Source organism: Agelaius phoeniceus, chromosome 10, assembly GCF_051311805.1.
Source record: "Agelaius phoeniceus isolate bAgePho1 chromosome 10, bAgePho1.hap1, whole genome shotgun sequence".
Classification (NCBI taxonomy): Eukaryota; Metazoa; Chordata; class Aves; order Passeriformes; family Icteridae; genus Agelaius; species Agelaius phoeniceus.
The window spans coordinates 21,217,718-21,240,047 of NC_135274.1; the positions used below are offsets into that span (position 1 = coordinate 21,217,718).

At 39.1% G+C, this 22,330-nt stretch overlaps 1 long non-coding RNA gene across 1 annotated transcript in view; it reads left to right on the forward strand.

Moving 5' to 3' along the window:
- Nucleotides 1-22,330, forward strand: part of LOC143694898 (uncharacterized) — an 85,679-nt gene that overhangs the window by 17,254 nt on the left and 46,095 nt on the right. The window contains exons 6-8 of the long non-coding RNA XR_013183696.1: nt 10,301-10,383; nt 13,286-13,356; nt 15,642-15,747. This is a non-coding gene — a long non-coding RNA (uncharacterized LOC143694898). The remainder of the gene's footprint in view (nt 1-10,300; nt 10,384-13,285; nt 13,357-15,641; nt 15,748-22,330) is intronic.

The following is a 22,330-nucleotide window of genomic DNA, read 5'->3' on the forward strand; positions in this document are numbered from 1 at the left end:
TCTGCTGTGGCTGTGCCTTTCTTTAAACTTGGGTATTTTTTAATCATGGATTTATTACTTCATTATGCAGGTGGTCTGAATTACTTGGGCTTTCTGAACAGTGATTAATGCTGAGAGATTTTTGAGATCTGTGATCATAACTTGCACTCTGCAATCACTTTTTTGCCAGAAAGATGACAGAAATTTTGTGCTGAGTTTCTTTGGAGCATATATTGCTCATTTAGCTAGTAATCCAATTATTTTGTATTTAAGAAACAACCCCAAAACCTCTAACTCCTAAGGTACTGTTACATAGAAGGGACATGGGTGTTTGATGGGCTCTGTATTTCCATGTTACCAGGATGCTCTACCAAGGACACAGAGTGAAGGACTCCTGGATGTTTTGGGGCATGTTGCTAAGGAAACCTGTGTTTCTGATGAAATATGCTGGAAACAGCTGGCTTAGAGAGTGTCTCTCCACTGTCAGTGCTGCCAAAAGGGAAGCAGAAGCCCAAAATAGCTGCTTTAGAATCTTTACATATGTGTGTGTCATGGACCCCTGGTGCCCTCATGCTTGTGAGGGTTTGTGCTCTTTTGTTGGCCAAGGCCACAGCTCACATCCTCACTGGATTTGTGCAAAATCTGTTTACAAAGAGTAAAAAGACCTGTTGTTAACAAAGAGTAAAGTTAAGAAAGAGTAAAAAGACGTGTTGAATTTTGAGATAAAAAAGTTTTTAGGATTTAATTTGACCCTTCCACTTAACTCCAGATTAAATAATGGAATGGCAAAATGATCTGGACTGAAAGGGAACCTAAAGATCCTTTCATTCTGACCCCTGTGCTGTGGGCAGGGATGTCTTTCACTAGACCACACTTCCAGGGATGAGACACCCACAACTTCTCTGGGCAACCTGTTCCAGTGCCTCACCAGCCTCAATGTTTGCCTCAGACTCAAGCATTTTCCTCACACTTAATTTGTTGTGAATATTTCCCCCTGCTCTTGTTTTCTCATGCTGGAAGTGCTGCTCACAGTGTGTGTGTGTAATGTGAAAAACACTGTTGAAGCTCAGTGAATTCCAACACAGTTTCCTGTGAGAGGATTAGAAGTATAAAGAATCTACTAAAAGTTCTTTGAGGTGTCTAAAGACCATGAATGCATGGGCAAAATGGATATTCTGCCTTCAATCACACAGGACCTCACAGCACTTATCATCGTGCTATGGCTGAAGTCTTGGGGCTGACATTCTTCCTCTAGAGTTACATAGGAAAGGTGGAAAAATAAGTCATAGCTAAGGTGTGTGTGTGTGTGTGTAGCAGAAAGTAGAATTCTTTCTCTAATGCAAAAACTGGTTTTTGAGGCAGCATAACTTCAAATCACAGCAAAGGCATTTTATTATAGTACATCTGTGAACAGGACATTGAATGTTTGACATGTTTATTAAAAACCCTGAACGTGGCACATTATCCATCTGCTGTGATTACTGTACAGGTAGGCAGCTGGGACTGTGGATGTAAAAATCTGTGGATTCTGTGCAGCCCATCACTGCTGCTGCCAAAAGCCCTCAATAATTTATCTTCATGGTGAGGTTTCTACTGTACTTCAAGGTGTAGTTGGCATTTCCCTCCTTCCTGATTAAAAGGAACTGTTTGATATCTTGGCTGAACCCATTTGGTGAAGTTACTTGTGTTCTATCAGATTTGTTTTGTGTTTTGGAATATAAATTATTGTGAAGATTCATGGCTTGTGAGCTTATTTGTGCTGGGAAGCTGTACCTGACTTTCAGGACTGGAATTCAGCTGATGGCTTGAATGGTCGAACAAAGTATTTTTCTTTGGTGGACTTTAAGATTGAATTCTCCTGATTTCTAGAAATACTAAATTTCAGAATAGAAGTGCTCACTAGAAGTAATGGTTGCCTTGGCCTGCCCAGTGTTGATTCCACAAAATGTGGATAAAAGCTGAATTCACCCTGTCCCATTTCCTGCTTTATTCTGTCACACCAGATGTTTTTGGTTGGTTCATTGACTTCAGAATTTTTAGTGAAGCTCAACCCAGAACTGGAAGTGTTACATCTCAAAGGCTTTTTCTATAGTTTAGGGTTTTTTTGTGTTAAGTACTGTGTTGTTATCCTCTTACTGTGCACTAGAACTGTTTGTTGAAGTAGCAAACTAACATTGCACAAGACCTTTGCAATTGTCTTAACACCCATTGCATCCAACTGGTGTTATTCAATGCCAAAAATTCAAGGGAAAAAAAATCCAAAAATTCTCAGGTTTTATGTAGCTACAGCTACAGAAGTAAAAGGTAAAAGCTGCAAGAAGATTAATGAGATTACTTATTTAGTAGTCCAGAAAGCAAAAAGTATTCCTCAGACTATCATCCATCATTTCTGTTGCCTTAGGCAAAAAGGATGCTTTAAGCTTGCTTCTAATTTTACTGAGTATATTCAGTTTCCTGTGTAGCTTAAGATCATTACTAGTTTCATTAATTCAAAATGACTAAATGTGACTAAAAAGTAAAAATCATAAAAAATTAAAACTTTGTTTTCAGCTATGGGATTGCATCTCATAGCAGTTGAACTGTCACTCAGTTTTTCTGGGCTTTTTTGGTCTTGTTCATATGCAGCTATGAAGAAAGTTGATATTTTCTTCTAATTTATATCTGCAACTTTTTTATTACCTGCAAATATTGTTACTTTTTCTTTGATCTTTCCTAGAAAAAAAGTGTTCTCCTATGATTTTCTTAATCAATATTTATTTTCATTCTTTCTTCTTTTCTGTAATTACATTCTGTAAAAAGTGAAAATATTGAAAGCAAAGTTAGGCTAAATCATAGTATCCCATGCTGCTGGTCCACAGGAGTCTTAGCTTCATATTTCTATTGGTTACAAGGCAGTAAATTAGATAGATGCTCTTTGTCACACCCAATTTTGCAGGTGAGATCCCAAGACAGTCATGGCAGTGTTGAGTAATTGCAGTCAGCGTCGTGGGAAAATGCACTGGGAGAGTCAAGTGGAGAGCAGGGTGTGAATCACACACACGAGTTTTCCACCTCAAACCCAACCCACAGCCTGTTACAGCAGAGTAATGGAACCAAAGAGTGAAATGTTTGCTCTGGGTAGTTTTTATTTGTTGTCGTTGGTTTTTTTTCACTCTCACACAAAAGTTCTGCATGCCAACGGAGTCATGGCTTGATAATTGTCTCCCTTAGCTGCCACAATACTAGTCTTTATTAAAATACTACATCAAACTCGACAGTCCTCCATTAAAGCAGAATCTTCATTTTTCAGAAATCCTTATAAAGTTGTCTGCCTTCCCACTAAAAATATCAAATTAAGTTCGTGACATTGCTCTAATCCAATAACAGTTATTATGTGCTCAAATAGGAAAAAAGCGTTTTTACAAGTTAAATAACATAAAGCATTTGTAGATTCTGCCAGTCAATTTGAACTGAAAATTATATTGGTAAGACTCATGTTAGGAAATATGAAAGAATGAAACTACAGTCCTATCCACTGAGCTGCCTAAATATTTACTCACTGTACTTCAAAGAAATTTTTTGTTAGAAATTATGATGGAATGATTTTCACTGCAATCTCCCAAGGGTTTTAACATTAAAAGTAGAGCCTTCATCTCTTTGATGAATTACAGAAAGTGGTCCATTTTATCTGTGGAATTCTAATGCCTGTTTCTGCACAAGTGATGAAAATAAGCTGGATGACACAAAGAGGGAAAAGCTGGGTTGGGAAACTTCCTTTTAGGTATTCAGCCAGACCATGTTTCATTTGCTGGTTCTAACATGGTAGTTCAGAATTTATTTCTCTCTGCATAAGGTTTAAGAATTCTACCTACAGCTCTGGATAGCTCTTCATAACAATAGTAATACAATGAATTCCTAGTAGAATTAAAAGATCAGTTTGATAGATACTTATCTTACAAACCTTCCTTTCTGCTCCTTCAGCATGTGGAATGAGACATTTAATACTATTTAATATCAGGCTCCAAAGTGAGGACTTAGACTTTATTTAGAATTCATTCACACCTGATACAGTTAACAAGCTTCCTAGAATAATTGGGAAATTGCTTTTGTGGAATGTATAAAATGATTTAGTGGATGAACATGTCACAAAAGAGTCTGGCTATAGAAAGCAGCCACTGTTATTGGTGCATATACAAATAATTTACTTCTCATGGACTTGGAAAATTCTCCTGTTATGGTGTATAAATTTGTGTGTTTATATAGGCTTGTACAAAAAGGAAGACTGATGCATTTTTAAAGGCTGTTGCTGTTTGTGATTTATCCTCTCACTGCCTTTTGGGGACATTCCATGGAGTCCATTGGTGGACTCTTTCAAAATGGTCCCTGTATTTAATTCTACACAACAATATAACTTGCTATGTTGTCTCTCCTCATATCCAAGTATCTTTAAATGTTTTGAAAAGGAGGTCTCATTTTTTGGACAGTGCAAGCACTGTGCAGGTGTGATGAGAGATCACAGAATGGGTGGGTGGCACACAGGGTTGGCATCTGTCATGCTCATGGTACACTTTACTCTGTGCTCACCCATTAGATGCAATCTTTTTAAAAATTCACCATGCCCACAAGAAAGAAGCAGCATTATATCACAAAAAGTTAATGCCTTAGGTGGAGGAGGATGCTCTTATAACTAAAATAGTGTAGACACTGAATATGTGATATGTTATTAATAGTGTTAGGTACAATTTAACTTCTCCTTTAGCAATGAAAATCTTCAGCTTCTCACTAGTTCTGTATAACCATAATTCTGAGGCTATAACGTGCAACGGAGATTATCTAAAATACCTCAATATGAGACCAAAGTCTGACCTGAAGTTAACTGATATTACACAGTCTATCTTCACACTGCTCTAGATGATCTTATCTGGTTCTGGTATCCTCTTCAGGAGTAAGATTGCCACAGAATCACAGAATGACAGAATCATAGATAGGCTTGAATTGGAAGGGACCTTGTAGATAATCTCATTCCAATGCCTGTGTGTGACCGTGGTCACAAGGGTTTTCAGGATGAAGAAGAGACGAGAATGTTGACTCTATGATCAGAAGGCTTGATTTATTATTTTATGATATATGTTACATTAAGACTATACTAAAAAGAAATAGAAAGGAAAAGGTTTCTTCAGAAGCTAGCTAAGCTAAGAATAGAAAAGAATGAATAACAAAGATCTGTGTCAGACAGAGAGCAAGAGTTAGCTTTGCTATGAGTGGTCAGTAAATCTAAACATCTACAGGAGACCAATCACAGGTCTACCTGTTGCATTCCACAGCAGCAGATAACCATTGTTTACTTTGGTTGCTGAAACTGCAGCTTCTCACAAGGAAAAATCCTAAGAAAGGATTTTTCATGAAAGATGTCTGCGACACCTGTGCCCCCATCCAGCCTGTTCTTGAACATTATCTGTTGTATTTACTACTCCTTGTCCTTCCAAAGTCAGTGTTGCAACTTTCTCTTTTTTTTTCTCTTTTATTTTCAAAATTGATGGATAGGCAACTAGTGATTAATGAGAATAATTTAAACCAGCCTTCAACTATTTCCAGTAAGCATCTCTGCTTTTCTGTTTAGAGGAACACTCTGAATAAAAACCCATGTATGGGGAGCATTAAGTGGGCTTCCTCTATCACATTTACCAAATATGTGAGAAAAGCATATGGAAAAGCTTTCAAGTGTTGCTGTGCTGACAGCTGCTTGCGGGGGAGGTCAGAGCCTTTCAGCGATCTCCCACTCTCCAGTAACTGTTCAAAGAGCTGCCAAGGCTGCCCCAAGAACATCCATTTAGCAGGAAGTGTTTGTCCTCCCCTTGCTCCACTGAACTCAGTAAAAAAAACATCCTTTAATGGAATAGGAGCAGGCTGTGACCTCAATACCCAAATCAAAAATTGATCTTTTGGTGCACTTTTTTGCAGTCTGTTGCTTTAGATTCTTATCTATATAAATGTACCTTCATAAAATCTCTTTGTGTACAATTCAGACCTGAAGAGCTGAATAAGAATTGGAAGTCAGTGTGCTTTAAGATTCTGCTGGTTTGGAATACTTGTTACTGGTATGTACAGGCTTCCACAGTGCGTTTCTGGGAGAAAATGTGAGTGCATTATTCCTTTTATTGCCTGCCCCTGTGCTCCGAGTTGTGTCATGCAGTAAGGCAGAGGGTGACACAGCCCGTGCAGTGTAGAGGCATCAAGCAATCTCATTCTGCAATTCAGGCCAAGAAGCCCTGTGGTATTTACAGCAGATGTTAACCCCCTGACCTCCTGGCCTCTCTCTGCATGAAATGGGCTGTGCTCTCTGGAGCTCTTACACCAGCTGAGGGAGCTGACTCCTCAGACAAAGGGATGGGACAAAAGGAACAATATTCAGGCAGGCTGTGCTCTGTGTGCTGCAGATCCTCACTGTGTATGGCATTGAGTTAAATTCCCTCACTGCATTCAGATGTGGAAAGGTATAAAGAGATAGCAGGCATTCGAGTGAGAGCAATACAAAGGATTAGCTATCAGAAACCTTTCGGGGCTGTTTTTGACTCCTTCATCTTGGCTTTTGTGATTTGGCTTTTAAATCTTAATTGTGCAGGGGTGATAAGTCCAGATAAGTCTAGGTGATAATCATAGTTTTAAAAAACTGCTCTGACATAGCTTGCATGACAACCTAATCCAAAATACAGCAGTAACTCTCTGTAATCTTAATGGTAAATGTTGACGTTATCCAAGCTTACAATTACAAATCCTCATTTAGACTTAACAGAAGATTGCTACAAAGGAAAAGCTAGTGACCTTAAACTTTTGTACTCTGAGCATGTGTAAATGGCTCCTTCTATTCCAGTGTGATTTCTGTATGTGAAAAAAGCAAAACCCAATGTCTCTTTTGTTGCATTTAGTGAATGATGACTGATAGCCCTTACATGCATTATATGGCATTTCTCAGTATTGTTACAAATTGCCTCAACTTTTTTTGGTGCTATCATTGATTTCTGACTGCTTCCTTGTTAAACACTGCTGAGGGCAATCTGTCAAGGGCTTCCATGATAGTGATGGGACTTTACAGTGGTGAACTGACATAATTCTTTTAAATTTCCACCAGCTAAATATCTGTTTAGTCATTTTTAGTGCAGCAAGATCATTTCAGAGAACCATTTTTCAGCTGAGTGTGGAATTTCAACTATTTAAGGAGGACTAAATTCAAAGCACAATCAAGTTCAGTAACTACCTGTTCTTTGCACTCTTGCCTGTCCTTAAGCCTCCCCTAGAGAAGGGTAAAATGGAGATATTTGGGTTCTTGGAGAGTGGGGGCAGTTAGCATTCAGTGTCTTGAAAGACTCCACATAAAGTGGCCTTTAATTCAATTAGAACATGGATATTCTGACCTAAATGTAAGGTCCATTTCTGGTTAAAAAAAAGACTAACATTTGTGCAGATGAGCCTCAAGTCCTGCTCCATGAGGTTTTGGAAGGTGTTCCATGGAATTGTATTCAGTTTTCTGCTGTCCTGTTACCTTTGACCACATGTACATCACATTCATGTGTTTTGTTTTGTTTTTACAGAGACTGGGCTTTTTGGATGTCTGTAAAATATAACCTGGAATTCTGCTGGTTTCACTGCAGAATACATTGAAAGATTTCAACTTTCTTTAGCTTCCACTGTAGGAGTTGCTGACATCTTGAAGTTAGTTTTCCTAGAATGCAAAAGAAAAGATTTTAAATATTAAAAAGACATAGGAAAAAATTGTTGGTAATATCAGAACAAAACTTCAGTGGGAGCTAACCTGCTATTTAAAGCTAGTGTGTCTACTTTGAATTTGCATTTTGAAAAAATTGCTTTCATTTCAAATGTTCTTATTGAAAAAATTGAACATCATTTACACTGTGGCTCACAGATATTTTTTGTGCAGAAGATTTTCAAACAAAGCATTTCAAGTTGCTTTACTGGAGACTGAAGAGCAACAGGATATGAGCCCTGGTTCCATTTAAGCCTGGAGCCTAAAGTGTCTGAATATTCCAATTTTAAGCATAGAAATGGGTGAGTGCAGGTAGGCACTTCCTGCATCTCCAAGCGTGAGGAATATATGACTTTGGAATTTTATTCCACAAATATGCATTCACTTAAAAGAAACTAACCTGAGCCCTTTCCCTTAGACTAAATTCTAATGAGCAGGACTGACAGGGGCATAAGAGATTTGTCTTTCCCACACAAGCCACTCTGAACCTAGGAAAAAGAATCCTTAAAATAGTTTATTATAGTAAGTTAATATCTTAATCTATTAACAGATTGTTTTATAAAGGGAAGAACATGATATTTCATAATTCTCTGACAATTTATATCTGTAGCAAAGAGTTTAATGAAGACAGGCATGGACACAAATGTACCATATTCTTATGACAGTCTTTATATTGGGGTTATATTTTCTTCATTGACTTCTAACCCAAACACTTTCTGCTTTATTCCAATGAGTTTTTATGAGAATTATCTCTTGTAAGAAAAGTACAAGAGAACCTATAGCTCATTGATTTTATTTCAAAATCATTAACAGCCTTCTAGTTCAGAGCTTTTCTTTTGGACAGTGTAAAAAAAATCAAATATTATTGTGTTTCTTTTTTTTAACTTAAGGAAACCAGGCAACAAATTCCCATTTAAAAGTGGTTATGACAAATAAAGAAGCAGTAATTATTTTTCACGACTTCTTGACCTATTTAATCAAGTCCCTACTGCTGGAAAAAAGATCTCATTTTTGATTTTCACTTTTCATTATTTATCTCTTATAAATTTATCAGGTGATTAATGTTAAATATGCAGCTTATTCCTCCTTAGAGAAAAGCAATATTGATTTTATTCACAGGATAATTTAATTTCCATCAGTATTTTAACTTCAATAGGTTCAGAACTTTTCCTGAGGAATAGAAAGAAATGCTACTTAAAGGAAATGAAGTTTTACTATTGATGAATCAGGAGGTACCACACATTAATTCATGGCAAAATTAACTGAAGTATCATAATTACTATGGATCAGACTTTAAATTCACACCAGAATTTTGAAGAAGCTATGGTAATTAATATATTAAAACTAAATGTCTTAAAAAATTGTAAGTTTTTGTATTTTTATACCCTGAAGATCCTGTGCCTGTAAAAAAAATGTGATTTCTTCATATGTCATTTGCCAGGAAGTTTGACAGACATGCCCAGATTCACATCTCCTTATGCCTTACTGTGGGAGCACTTACCAGCAATTGCTCTCTGTAACATGTATTAGGTATGCCTTTTAATACTCTGACAGTTAATAAATTCTCAATTGATTCAGGGACTAGAAGTGTTTGTTCATGTTTGAAGATTAATAATTGAGGTTAAAATCTGTCATTTAAAGTAAAAATTCCTCCCCTCCCCAGTTTATTTCAGCCTCTAAACATAATTCACTCCATGGTGTGATATTTTTGAAGTTTTATTTGAAAGCATAATTACAAAGAGTGTTTAGACTAGCAACTCTGGGCTTTGGAAATTGCTGCGAAGGTTCAATGACTGAAACAATTTAACCCAAATTTAGCACCTGGTTGTGATTCAGATCATAGCTGCAGGAGAAGCAAGGTGGCTCTGAGTGCCCCCAAAGTGGCCCAAAACTTTACACTGAGAGATTTCTCTCTGCAGCAGCCTTGCTGTTGAAAACCTGCTGCCACTTGAGCAAGGCTGCAGGGACACGGTGGGAGTGCTTGGTTCAGGAAGGGCTTTGTGGCATCCCCCAGGCCACCAGCAGGGTGGGTGACCAGCTGCTGTCCTGGGTCACTGGTGGGCTGAGGGAGCACAGCCACTGCTCCATCCTGAAATGGTGTGATTCCCGAAATGCTGCACATTCCTGCTGCCCTTGTGGCACAGACCTGGAGATCTGTGATGTTGTTTTAGTCCATTATTGATTGTTAAAGGAGTATCATGACCTGTGAACATCAAATTAAAGGCTACTTGTGAAATCACTGGCTTGAGGAAGAGGGGTTTGCCTCCATTCAGGAGCAGTTATACAAGGAAAAGCCATTGCTAGGCTTTTGTTTATCTCTCCCCAGGATTTATGCAACTCAGTGGTTTTTTACCAAAAGTTATGAAGAATAGAGTTGAGGAAGAGTGACCTTCCAAAGCAGAGACAGTTTCTAGCCTGTTAGCAGGAGATCTAGAGGTTTAGGTCTTCCTCCTCCTCACAGTGGTTTGTACCAAACACTTTCCGTCACCCTCTTGCTGTCAGGGAATATCAGTACACAGCTTTCAAAAGTTTAACCGGCCTATTTAAGTATCTAATTCATCTTTCAAATTCACTCTGCAGATATAGAGATAAACAGAAAAGAAATAACAGCTTGACCCAAAACCTGTGCCCATGACATCCCTGCCACACCAGCCCTGTCTGAGGTAAGGTCGGGGTCCTCTCCGTGTTTAAAGGTGGCTTCACACCCTACACTCCACAGGTATTTCCAGAATTACACTGAACCTGGTGGGTGAAAATTTGTCATTCCAAAACCAGTAGCATGAAAGAGAGGATCTGAGAGAAGCCAGATTTGAAACTGCAATTTCTAGTGTTTCCTCTCTCAGTTTTGGTTAATTTAGTGCCCTTTCCCTTATATACTTCTAAGGGAACAAAATATGTGTCTGGTTGTATCAAAAATTATTTCAGTTGCTTAATTGTCATGTCATTGTCAGCTGTACTCGACACAAGTTACTGAAATCAAAGTGAGCATCAGTAAACTTTCAAATAGATTGGGTTCTCCAGGTAAGCTGCTTTCCTGAATGAATTATGGTGGGCCATATAACAGTCATGGAACTTATAGTGTGGGAGAAAAAGGAAATGAGTAAGGCTCCTAATTTGAGCAGTGATACAAAGAGATATTAGTGGCCTTTTGTGACTCATAATAAAAAGAGTTATGACTTCAGGAACCAGCTGAAAGCTGTGGCTCAGTCCCAGAGGGTTAAGTTTTCCCATTGCTGCATATCCTCACACCAAGCCATCTTTAATCTCTTGGTATAGCTGACAAAAGAGTAAACTGCAATTCTCTTGTTTCAGGATGAAAATTGCTTAATGATTCCTTGACCTGTGATCTCTGGGATAAAAGAAAATTAGGTTACTTGTTAATTTATGTGGGTTTTTTTTTTTCCTTGAGAAGTGACAAAAAAGCCCTCTTTAAGTTGTTTGAATTATTTCTTTTCTTCATACAGTGTTAAATGAAAGAAATAATTTGACCAACTGGTTTTCAGTTTCTAATTGAAAGTAAATGAAAGTGTGGATGGATTCTGACTTAAATAGGGAAAGAGCAGCGTTCAAATTTTTACTTGGCTTTTTGGATTTGTTTTCTGTTTTCATGCAAGATTGAATAAATATTAAAATGTATTTTTATACTAAACATAGAATTTTGCATGTAACTTTTTTGTTCTCAACTTTACAACTATATTTGGCAGCTTTGTTTTTCTATTCGCAGTCTGAAAGAGAATCAAACAAAATATAGCTTTCAAACTGGCAAAGCAGGCCTACCTACAGCTTTTCATTGAGATTATAAGAGCTCATCAAAGCATGAGTTCTGCATCCTTTTACAAATATTTTATTTTACTCCCTTCCTGTAAGCAAAATATGCAAATCAAAATTTAAAAAATGCTCATCAAAATGAAATGTATGTTAATGAGTCATAACTGTCAAACAAGCAGTTCTTTCCTTTTGATGATTGAAATAATTGACTTTGCTGAAATGAACATTCACACATAAGTGGTGGTTGCTGCAGGATGTTCATTTCAGTTATGTCCCTAAAGCAGGACACCAAGAGATAAAGTGACCTGAGTTTAATAGGTTTTCATCCCTCCCTGCTCATCATAAGCACAAGATGTAGAACTGTCTAATACAAGTTTTTTAAATTTAAAGATTGTGTTCGGGAATTTTGAGCAGCTCCTTTCTTCAAGGCCGGAGCTCCAATCAGTACAGTGAGCACAGACCACAACTGAAACCTGTGCCAATGCTTGCTGCAGATCTATCTAATATGGGACTTTTATAGGATTTGATTCCTTTCTCAGAGCCAGGTTTCACCTGTGATGATGTTTACCTGCTATTTGTAGGAGGCAGGAAAAAGTGTAGCCTTGTGCTAGCAGACATTTCCTGAGGCCACCACTTTGGCCACATTTCTGAGGCCACTACTTTGTGGAAAGGCAGGTATCCATCCAGAGCTGTTTGGGTTGTGTTCTTGGAACCCAGCAGAATTATCTGAGTCGAGCAGATCAAAGGGTAAAAACTGAGCAAGGAGGATCTGCTCATCTCACTGATGGATGGCTTTATTCACATATTAAAAACAGCAGCCCTTTGGAGAGCAGGGCAGGAAAATCACCCAGTGCAGTGTGAAAATCTGATAGCATTGGGGAGTGAATGGTCCTTTTCCAGTGGGGGAGCTAAAATAAAACCTGCAGCTGTGCAGCAGGAGCTCAGCACACAGCAAGGAGCACAGGACAGCTCAGGGCACTGTCCCACAGCAGCCTTGGCCCAGTCCAGCTGGGGGCTCTCACATGTAGATCTCCTCTCCAAATAAATTGCTGTCCCTTTGGATCAGTGAGTCATATCCCAGAAACAGAGAGAATGACTGAATCTAATGTGAGGAAAGGGTAAGGAACACGTCAGTGGAGTTAAGAGGGGAAAGGAGACAGAATTAAACCATCACTTTTGGCAGCAATGCACAGTTTGATGAAATTAGGCACAACATGAAACTGTGCCTCCAGAGAGCCTGGGTGAATTTGAGACATTTTAGAAAAAAAAATAATATGAAGCCTCTTGGTGTTAGGAGTAAGTAGTTGTGCAGTGTAGTTTTGAGGCATTTCTACCGAAGGCAGAAAAATCATAAAATCTCTCTAGTGAAGAATTACATCTATGGGGAAAAAAAAAGAAAAAGGAATTTACCTGATTTACCTGTATCAGGCTAGAAATTTTATTTTTCCAGTGGGATTTTTACCAACACCTGACCTGTTCAAGCAGTTTAGCTCTCATTTCCTATCACTTTTGGCTGACATGCATCTGTAACAGCTGTTTCTGAATTTTATCAAACTGAGTTTGGTAATGGTGAATGCTAACTGGTTGTGACTGTAAGCAGGCTGAAGCACCAGCTCATACAATATTTGATGTCCAGTTTGCACTCCTTTTCTTCATCTTCCCTATTCATTACTTTTTTTTGTTGCTATTCCTGCTGTCTGAAGAACCATCCCTGTTTAATTTTTGTGCCGTTTTATTTTTTGTTCGTGGCACTGTAGGGTAGCGAGGTTTTTTATAACTCAGACCTTTTTCCTGCAGAGGGACAGCGCGATCCATGCGAGGCTCCCATCCATCTGGTGAGGCACAGACAGCAGCTGACATTGGGGCAGGTTTGTAAGTAGAGCACTGAGAGCAATTAGCATTTGAATTAAAGCTACCTGTGGATAACAACAGGTGATTACCCTATTTAACAGCTGTTAAGTGGTGTTATTTGCCAGCTATAGACCACAGAGTGAGTGAATTGTGTGCATACAAATGGGAGTTACTGCGAATACAAACGAAGGACGTTAATTAAATAATATTTTTTAAATTGCAATTGTGAAACATAGAGGTGGACTCAGAACGGGTAACCGGTAGCAAAAGAAAGGGGTTTGGAAGTGTTTTGGGATGCAGGACAGCTACTTCCTAAAGGCTAAACCCCTATGTTTTGGCAGTCAGTGTTTTGTTCTACAAACAGAAAAGCAAAGCTTGCTATTACACTGATTCAGCTTCTGGCAAAAAGAGAAAATAGTAAGAAATTAAAGCACATAAGATTATTTCCTCCTTCTGTTTTATCTCTGCGTTTCCAACAAGGCTTAATCAACCTGAGTGCTCTCTGGAAAGTGCAGCGCTGTTCCCTCCGTGCATGTGTGGGAGAAAAGCTGCTCCGCCGCCCGCTCCCTTCTGTGCTGGGGGTGGCTGAGCGCCTTTTGGGCACATTTGTGTGGCATATGGCAGTGAACATCCTCCCAAACCCGTGTGGGGTCTGTGCCACGGCTCTGCCTCGTGTTCTGCTGCACGACATCTACTGTGGCTCTGCCTGCACCTTTGCTGTGGGCGCTCTCCCTTGCTCAAAAGTTTTTCCTGTGAACCCCTTCTCCAAGGGCATGGATTTTCATTGACTTTGTTTTAAGACATGTGAAGGTAATGCATCCACCAAGAAAGGCTGATTAGATTTCTGCTTTGAGTATTTGCTTGCACTCTACAAGCAGAATTATTTTATCAGCTATGATTGGTCTCGTTGCAACTCCAGAACTGCTGGAGTTTTGTGTAAGTGCAACTGTCACAAATTAGAAGATGAACTCCTTCCCTGTGGCACAATTATCCATTCAGTTAAAAAGCTCTCATGCCTGGTGTGTGCATATTTTCATTGCATTAGTATGAATAGAGAAGTCCAATTAATACACATAAAGATGTAGGCATTCAGTGCTTCCAGAGTACAGGAATGCAGCATAAATACTCCAGCTTAGAAGGGATCACTGTTTTTTATTAATGAGAGCTGCCTGATTAAAGCATTTGCTGTTTTAGGTATTTAAACTGAAACTAAATGCCTGTTACCAGTCTGATTCTGGCCAATTGCATGCTACATCCAGCTAGAAAATTATCATACTGACAACCTTATTTAACTGGAATTTGATGTGGTTCAGAACGGAATCCATCTGCTATTAAGAGGCTCATAATGACTTACAGAATTTTAAGTAAAAGCACCATAACCCCTCAGTCATAGCTGCAACGCAGAAGGCTTGGACTGTTTACAGATGAGTCCTATGCCATCAAAGCAGTTATTTGAATAATGTTCAGTGGGGGCTGGTTATATAAAAATCTTCAAGTATGTCCTTTTGGAGGGTTGCTCAGGGATCATAATCTGAATGGATGATGCCTGTCCATTCTTCCCCTGACTTTAGGCCAGAGAGAAGCTCCATATTTGAGGGCAGACTATACACAAAATATACATCACTCATATTTTCTTTATTCTTTTGGAAAACGATATATTTTTTGGAGAATGCAGGAAATTATATATTTTTTGCAGATAGCTTCCTGTCACAAGAATATCGAAAAGTTGCAGAAATTTGCTGCCAACCAACCAGCACTTTCTAAAGCCACCAGCCCTAAATAGTGACAAAATCTGCATTAGTACAGGCACTTTTCAGCATGTACTGAGCTTTTGTGCTGGCCAGGTTATTTACCTTGCTGTATTTCACAGCTGCAGGACACTCACCCACACTGATGTGTGCAGCATCCTTGCTATCAGCACGTGGGCATGTGACTTGTTTCAAGATTAGTGTGATAAGCACCATTTCTCTTTTTCCCTTTTGTGTCTTGTGCTGGGTGATGGGTTTTGTGTTTGGAGTTTGTTTTCACAAACAGGATGGACTGCTGGGGTAGTTCCTTGAGCTTTATTTGCAGCCTCAGCCACATTTCAGGGTTGAAACAATAGAAAGATGGCAAACACTCATGTACAGCCAGCAGCAGCCGAAGATTTCTTTGTTACAGAGCACTTAAGAAATTTTCTAGCCAATAGCACATTGAACTCACCAATAGTGCTATTGTTTAATATCCTTGCTATACCATTGTAACTTCTGCTACTTTCAGACTTTCCAGCTGCAGCTAGCTCTCTGTTCTTTCTGTTTCCTAGGCCAGCTTTTACACCTTTCTGGAAATCTCTTTACTGTTTCTCACAAGTATCTTGGGTGGACAGGAGGTCTCCTGCCACAGGAAGAGCAGTGACAAAATGAGAAGAGGTGGGTGTTTCACTATAGGACATGAAATAACATGATGCAGACATGCGTCTTCCAAGGCAAAAAGAGATTTTTTAAATTTCTGACTCCAACATTTATAGATTTTTAAAAGTGACAGTGGTTTGGAGGGTGACAGTGCCACCTCTCCAATGACACTGGACAAACCAAAAGTCCATCAAGTTTCTCCTCCTCCATGAAAGAATGCAAAACAATAAGTTATTTACAGAAAGCGTGTGAGAAAATTTGTTACAAGAATGTAAACATCAGAAGGCTGAGAAAAACTTAAAAAATCAGGGCAACAGTGGGTATTCAGCACAGACAGGCCAGCTGAATGAGGCACAGCACAAGATGGGCTGGGAGAGGAAAGCCTTGCTAAAGCTAAAGCAGCTCCCCATGGGCAGCTCTTGGCAGTGCCTCCCCACGGCACAGTGGGACCCAGGAATCCATCCTGCCTTTCTGATGCCTCCTTCCTGCTAATCTGTGTCTGACATGATTATTTCACACAATGCAAACCCAAATCTGTCTATTTAGAGATAACCAGATAAAGTAAAAATATATCTAGAGACAGCTTGAGATTTTTTATTTAATTAAAAAGGAATTGTTTAAAGTGCAGAGAGAATAACAGTGTGTTCTCAACCAGGGACAGGCTTTAGCTTCAATATCTGATGAATCACTGTGTGAAGTGAGAATTTAGTTGTTTGGTGTAAACTTAAAGCTGTTTCCTATCCAGGACAAAAAGTCATTTGTCTCTAAAAAGTCATGAGACAAAGGAACCCTCAAAATAACCTTGTTGCATTGCAAACACATGTGAAATTTTACTAGGGGGAGTACAGTATTTTAACACTGCGACTGATAAAGCTCTTAAAAACATTGTCATATTTGTCAGTCACATATCCACATGACTTGCAAATGTGCAAAGCTGATTCATAAATTTAGTTGTTTCTTAGTTATGACATTAGGTTGCAAAAGAAATTATAGTATATTGTAAATATTTTTATTTGCTCTCTGTTGTGTTTGGCCCATCTATCATAAGCAAAATATAGAAAATGCAGGTTCATATTAACTAACAAATTACTAATATATGAAAGAAATATGGCAATGATGGTACTTCATTAGAGTTGCAAATCTTTTTTTATTATTATTTTGGCTTGAAAACCTAATAAATAAAGGATGAAAGAAACATCACCTAATTAAGGTCCTGCATTGTGATGCTAGAACTACTGGTAGAATAGCTGTTTAACAAGATGGTAATGAATGTTCAATTGTCACAGCTTTGGAAGGTGTTACACAGTGGTTTAATATATTGCTTCTTTTATCCATAATTTCTTTAAACAATGTTTAGTATCAGTCATGTTTGTGTTCAGTTGTTTCCAATATTTTACAGGAAAAAGGAGGGCTCCAACATAGGTTTTCATTATTTAAAATTTAACATCCCAATGAGTTTGAAAAGTGAGAAAACTAAACCTTATTAAGCTACTGGGTTTTTTTTCCCAGTGCAATAAATAAACTAAAATTTATTAGTAAATAATACAGGGAATGCATCAGGCTGAGGAGGATTAAGTGTTCCTTTCAGAATAGAGACACATTCTTCAATGTTCAGATGCCCAGGGGTAATGTTTAATTAACCCACTCAGTTATAAATTTATGCAGACAATTCTTCATCATTATAAAACCCATAGCAGAAAATGCTCCAGAAATGATCCTCTCTCAGACACCAGCTAACATCAACTTGCCAGGTGTTTGTTTCATCAGAAAACCATTGCAAATAAGGATGGTTAAAGGCTCAGGAGGTCCTTGGAATGATTTTATTTTCATTTGCTGCTGGTGTGGTGTGTGCTATCAGAGGCTTGTCAAGCAAGCCATCATTTTGTCCACACTCACAGATTGGTTCTAGGTAGTCCTTCCCTCCCTTTCTTTGCTCATGATGTCCTGCCCAAGTACCCAAAAGTGACACTGACACCAGACATGGCCACCAGGGCAGAGCTGTCCCACAAGAGCACAAACTGGGGACAAAAACCAGCCATCAACCAGACAGGTCTGGGCCATTCAGATTGATTTCTGATGTGCAGAACTACACCAAAGTTGTGGCCATAATTTATAATTACCCTTGGGATAGTGTGAGCTGGTCATGCTCACAGAATATGTAGCCATTGAGTCTCATTAAAGCAGGTTTAATATGGGAAGGAGATAGAAAGAGAGGAAAGTCTCTTGTGTCCACTTACTGCTTTCCTGAACTACCCAGAGCCCACTGTTTAAATAAAATCTAGTCCAAACTGGGCAAAGTGCATTTGGTGCTCCCTGCTGAAACCTTCCAGAATCCTTAAACCATCAGCCCTTGTGGTTCACTGAATACCTGAATGAATTATTTTCAACTGATTTGGCACCACTTCAAAGGAACAGATGGTTCCATCTTTACTGCAAAAACAATAACTGCAGCAGCAACAAAATAATCTGTGATTCTGCCTGGAACCTATTTAAATATAAGGGAGAGCTCTTTGACCATCTTGCATTCCTGACAATTACCTCAAGGAAGAAATCTATTTCCCAAGAAAATCACATTATAATTTTCTAAGCAAAGTATCACATCCATGGAGCAGTTGTCTGAGACTGAGAGAGACTGAGCTGTCATGGATGAGTTTCTAATAGTGCCTCCCCAGCAATACAGCAGCTGCAAGGAGAGACATTGTGAAAACATGGTGTTGAGGGACTCTACCAAAGCTAAAAATAAACTAATATATGCTAATTTACAGGAAATAGTAGAAGAAGAAGAAGAAAATGGGGGCTAAGCTCCCAGAAGCACAAATGATGTGATTAGGAATATGCAGCAAAAGCAGAACAGATTTCAAATAGCCAAAAAGTGTCCAGACTACCACCTTCTTTCTTTTAGAGAATGTTTTTACTGGTCATGGTCTAGAAGTGCTTGTTATAAACCAGTGTGCAGTCTGTCTTTGGGAATAGGATTCTCTTGAATTTGCCTTTTAATCTCTAATATTTCAGCCTAGGAAAAGCAATATAATTGACAAAGTAATTTTCTGTTATTATTGAAATAGTCAGATATACAGGATTAACATTAGGGATAAAGCAATAAATAGTGCTCATTGTATTTAATACATACAGCTTTGCAAGTTTTAGGGGAATATATATAAATATATATAAAAATGGCATTCATTAAAAACTAGACCTGTCCCTGTACAGACTAGCTGTCAAACATTAATATGAAATCTCATTTTTTTCCTACACATTTCTATTTTTAAGTCCCAAGTAAATTCTGCAGAATGCTAGTGTATATTACAGAAGAGATAATCTTCTGCATACAAGACCTATGCCAGTGTCAGTTTTCTGGCTTTTCTGGGCAACTCTAATTATTGGGAGCGTGCTACAAGAAGAAATATTTGGAGAGCTACTTTAGCTGAGGCAGTACTTAAACATTTAGTTGCTTGGCTTTTCAGCTGCTTTTTGCCCATGCTGTCCCTTCTGTTCAGATGGTGAACAAGGTGAGGAGAGGATCCTGCTTAAATTCAGCATGCTGAGGATTTGTCTTCTGGTCATTTTTCAGCTAAATTTGATTCCTGATCCAATCCATTGCCCGGACCTGCTGATGAGAGTGCTGCACATGGGGAGGGGTGACCCCTAATGAGCACAGAGCCTGTAATGGAGCTCTGCTAGAGAGTGAACACGTGTCAGGCTGTGCCTGGCGTGGATAAATGTGTTTCTCTGCTCCCGAGTCAGGGAGAGCCAGCCCCCATGGAGGAATCCCTGCTGGACACCAGTGGGTGTGCATGGCACTGATTTGGGGAAGGGGGATCTCAAATTGCTGCAGCAGGCAGGGCAGGCAGCTCCTGCAGCTCCTGCAGCCTGGCAGTGAACGTGGGCTGTTCCCTGACTGAGGTACAGCTGCTGTTACACTGAGGGCTTGGAGAGCCCTGAACATCTGTCAGAGAGGCAAACAGGTGGAACCCAGCTGTGGCCACAGTTGCTCTTACAATTCTTGGATTGTAGTAAAACCTCTGAGGTGCTCCTTAGATTCCCTGTGGAAAGCACATTCCTGGTATGTTAACATATTGCCCTCAGCCTGTAGCCTGGTCCCTGCTCAGGGAGGGTTGCATTTTCTGTTTGCACAATAGAAGCAACAGCAAGCAGAAAGCACCCCTAGGTTCTAAATAATTATATTTGCTAAGTGTACACAAGAAGCTTGACTGCACTCTCAGCACTGATCTGACTGATTTCTGGCAGCTGCTTTACCCTGATGCATGGAGATCAGCCTTAGTGTTCACAGGATTCTTACAGGGGCATTTTTTTTTCTGTGTGATGAACATGATGGCAACAATTAGCAATCAGCAAACAGCCAGTGGCATGATTACTGACACAGGTAGTTTTTTGAAATATTTTGTTTGTTGAACAGAGCAATTTTATTTTGCTTAGGTGGTACCTAAATATTCCCTACATTCAAATATTCTTGGGCGGGGGGGGGAAAGGCATTATATAAGAAAAAGGTTCAGGCTGTTCTTAGTGAGATCAATACAGCTCATCTGTTTATATGATTCTAAGGAGGATATGTTGGGTAAAATACTCTGGGGAAAAGTTCTCTCTGTGAATATCAAATGATAGAACTTCTATTTCATAATTAGTCATATTTAATTGCTATGAGACCTACATTTAAGCTTACTTTAGGAATCTGTTTTTCTACGGATTACTAAAGAAAGACCAAAGATGTTTAACACACATGACTTGATGAAAAAGGTTTTTCCAGGACACAGAAAAGGTGATGCAAAATAAAATGTCATTTTTGTCCTTCTTGACAGTTCTTACATTTTTTTTATTTGATACCTTCTCTTTTTTGTCATTTTTCTCATGTTTCTAAATTAGTTGTAACTTTCAACAATTTGTTGTCCATCAAAATCAGAAAACAAGGAAATCTTACCAAGTGAAAACTTTTGTTTTTCAGTGCTGTCTGTTCTGTCATTCTTAGTTCAGCCTCAAATTTAGGATCTCTCAGTAGGAGAAGATGGATCTTTGGTGAAGACTGACTTTATCACAGCTTGACAGCACTTTATTATCTGCCTTAGTTTTAGTGGCTTTCATGTTTTGTGTTTATTTAGCTGAAAATTGAGAATGAGTTGAAAATACAAACCAAGTTTCAATCAGAGCTGTAGAACAGCTTTGTTGTGGAGTGCTGCACATGTTAAACCCTTTTTGCTACATGAAAATTTCTTTTTTTAAAAAAAGCAAACCAGCTAAACTTTCAACATTTGACCTCACTGCTGCTGCTGCTGCTGATGGACTTGGGGCTATAAGTGCTTTACTGAGAACCCTGGAAAGTGCACATGGACAGCCAAATTGAAGGGGAAAATAGCTCTGGAGTCATTCTGTCTATGGGATTCCAAAACTGCTGGGAATCAGCAGTGTAGGCACAAGGGTTTTCCATGTTCATAGAACTGTGGAATGGTTTGGGGTAGAAGGGACCTTAGGGATCATTCTGTTCCAACCTTCCTCTGTCCCAGGCTGCTCCAAGCACTGTCCAGCCTGGCCTTGGAAACTTCCAGGGATCCAGGGGCAGCCACAGCTTCTCTGGGCACCCTGTGCCAGGGGCTCACCTGTGCTGCTTTGTAAATAACTGAGTCCCCCTAAAAACCTGCTAAGTTGAGAAGTACAATTAATAGCAAAAGAGTGATTGGAGGGATGATTTGTAATTAAAAAGGCTTTGCATCGGTGCTGGTTTATTTCCTGGACTCAGGAAGGCTCTTCTGCACAGGTGTGAGAGGTCCTGCTGTGTTTTTGGGTGATGCTGATACACACATGGGCTCTGCCTTTTGGGAAAGCGCTTCACACCCCCTCAGCCCAGAGGGTTCCCAAAGCATTTCAGGCCACTATAGCCAGTGTCTGTGGGGCTGTTTGAATGGAAATGAGCATCAGTCTCTTGCTGGGGGTGAAACAATCCAACAGAGAAACATTCAAAAAGAGAAACAGACATGTAGAACTCTGAAATCATATTAAAGTATTCTTTTTTAAAAGTAATCTTAAAAAGTATTCTTTCTTCTGTTACATAATAACAAGATTAGGTAATAACAAGAACTTGCTCTTGTTTTGATCTGAGATATCTCAGTTTTAAAAGAAAGGTCTAACCATTTTCTTCCCTTTTCTCTTACCTATTCCACAACTCAAGCTGTACAGGCTGTTCAAGGTCGAGTGTGCTCTCACACCTTCAGCATGTTTCTGTTGGAGTGCTGTGATGTAGGATTGTGTTTAGCTGATAGTCTTGGACAACTCAATTTGTTGTTTGGTATTTTACAGAGATATAAAATGGGACAATGACATGGCAGCTACATGGCAGGTGTGTTCTGAAGATTTGTCGCTAATTATCTGCAGGAAACCATGGGAAAATAATCAGAAGTTTATGTTTAACTTTTAATGTGCTGCAGATTGTTGAAGGAAATAAAGGGGACCAGACAGAAGGGCAAGGAGGTGGGAATTTCTGTAAAGGGTTCTGCTGCTTTCACTTTCCTCTGCCTGCTTTGTGTCTTGCCTAATTAGTTTGTATTTAATCTCCTGGAGCAAAGAGTTCCCAACTCCATGTTTGTCCATGACA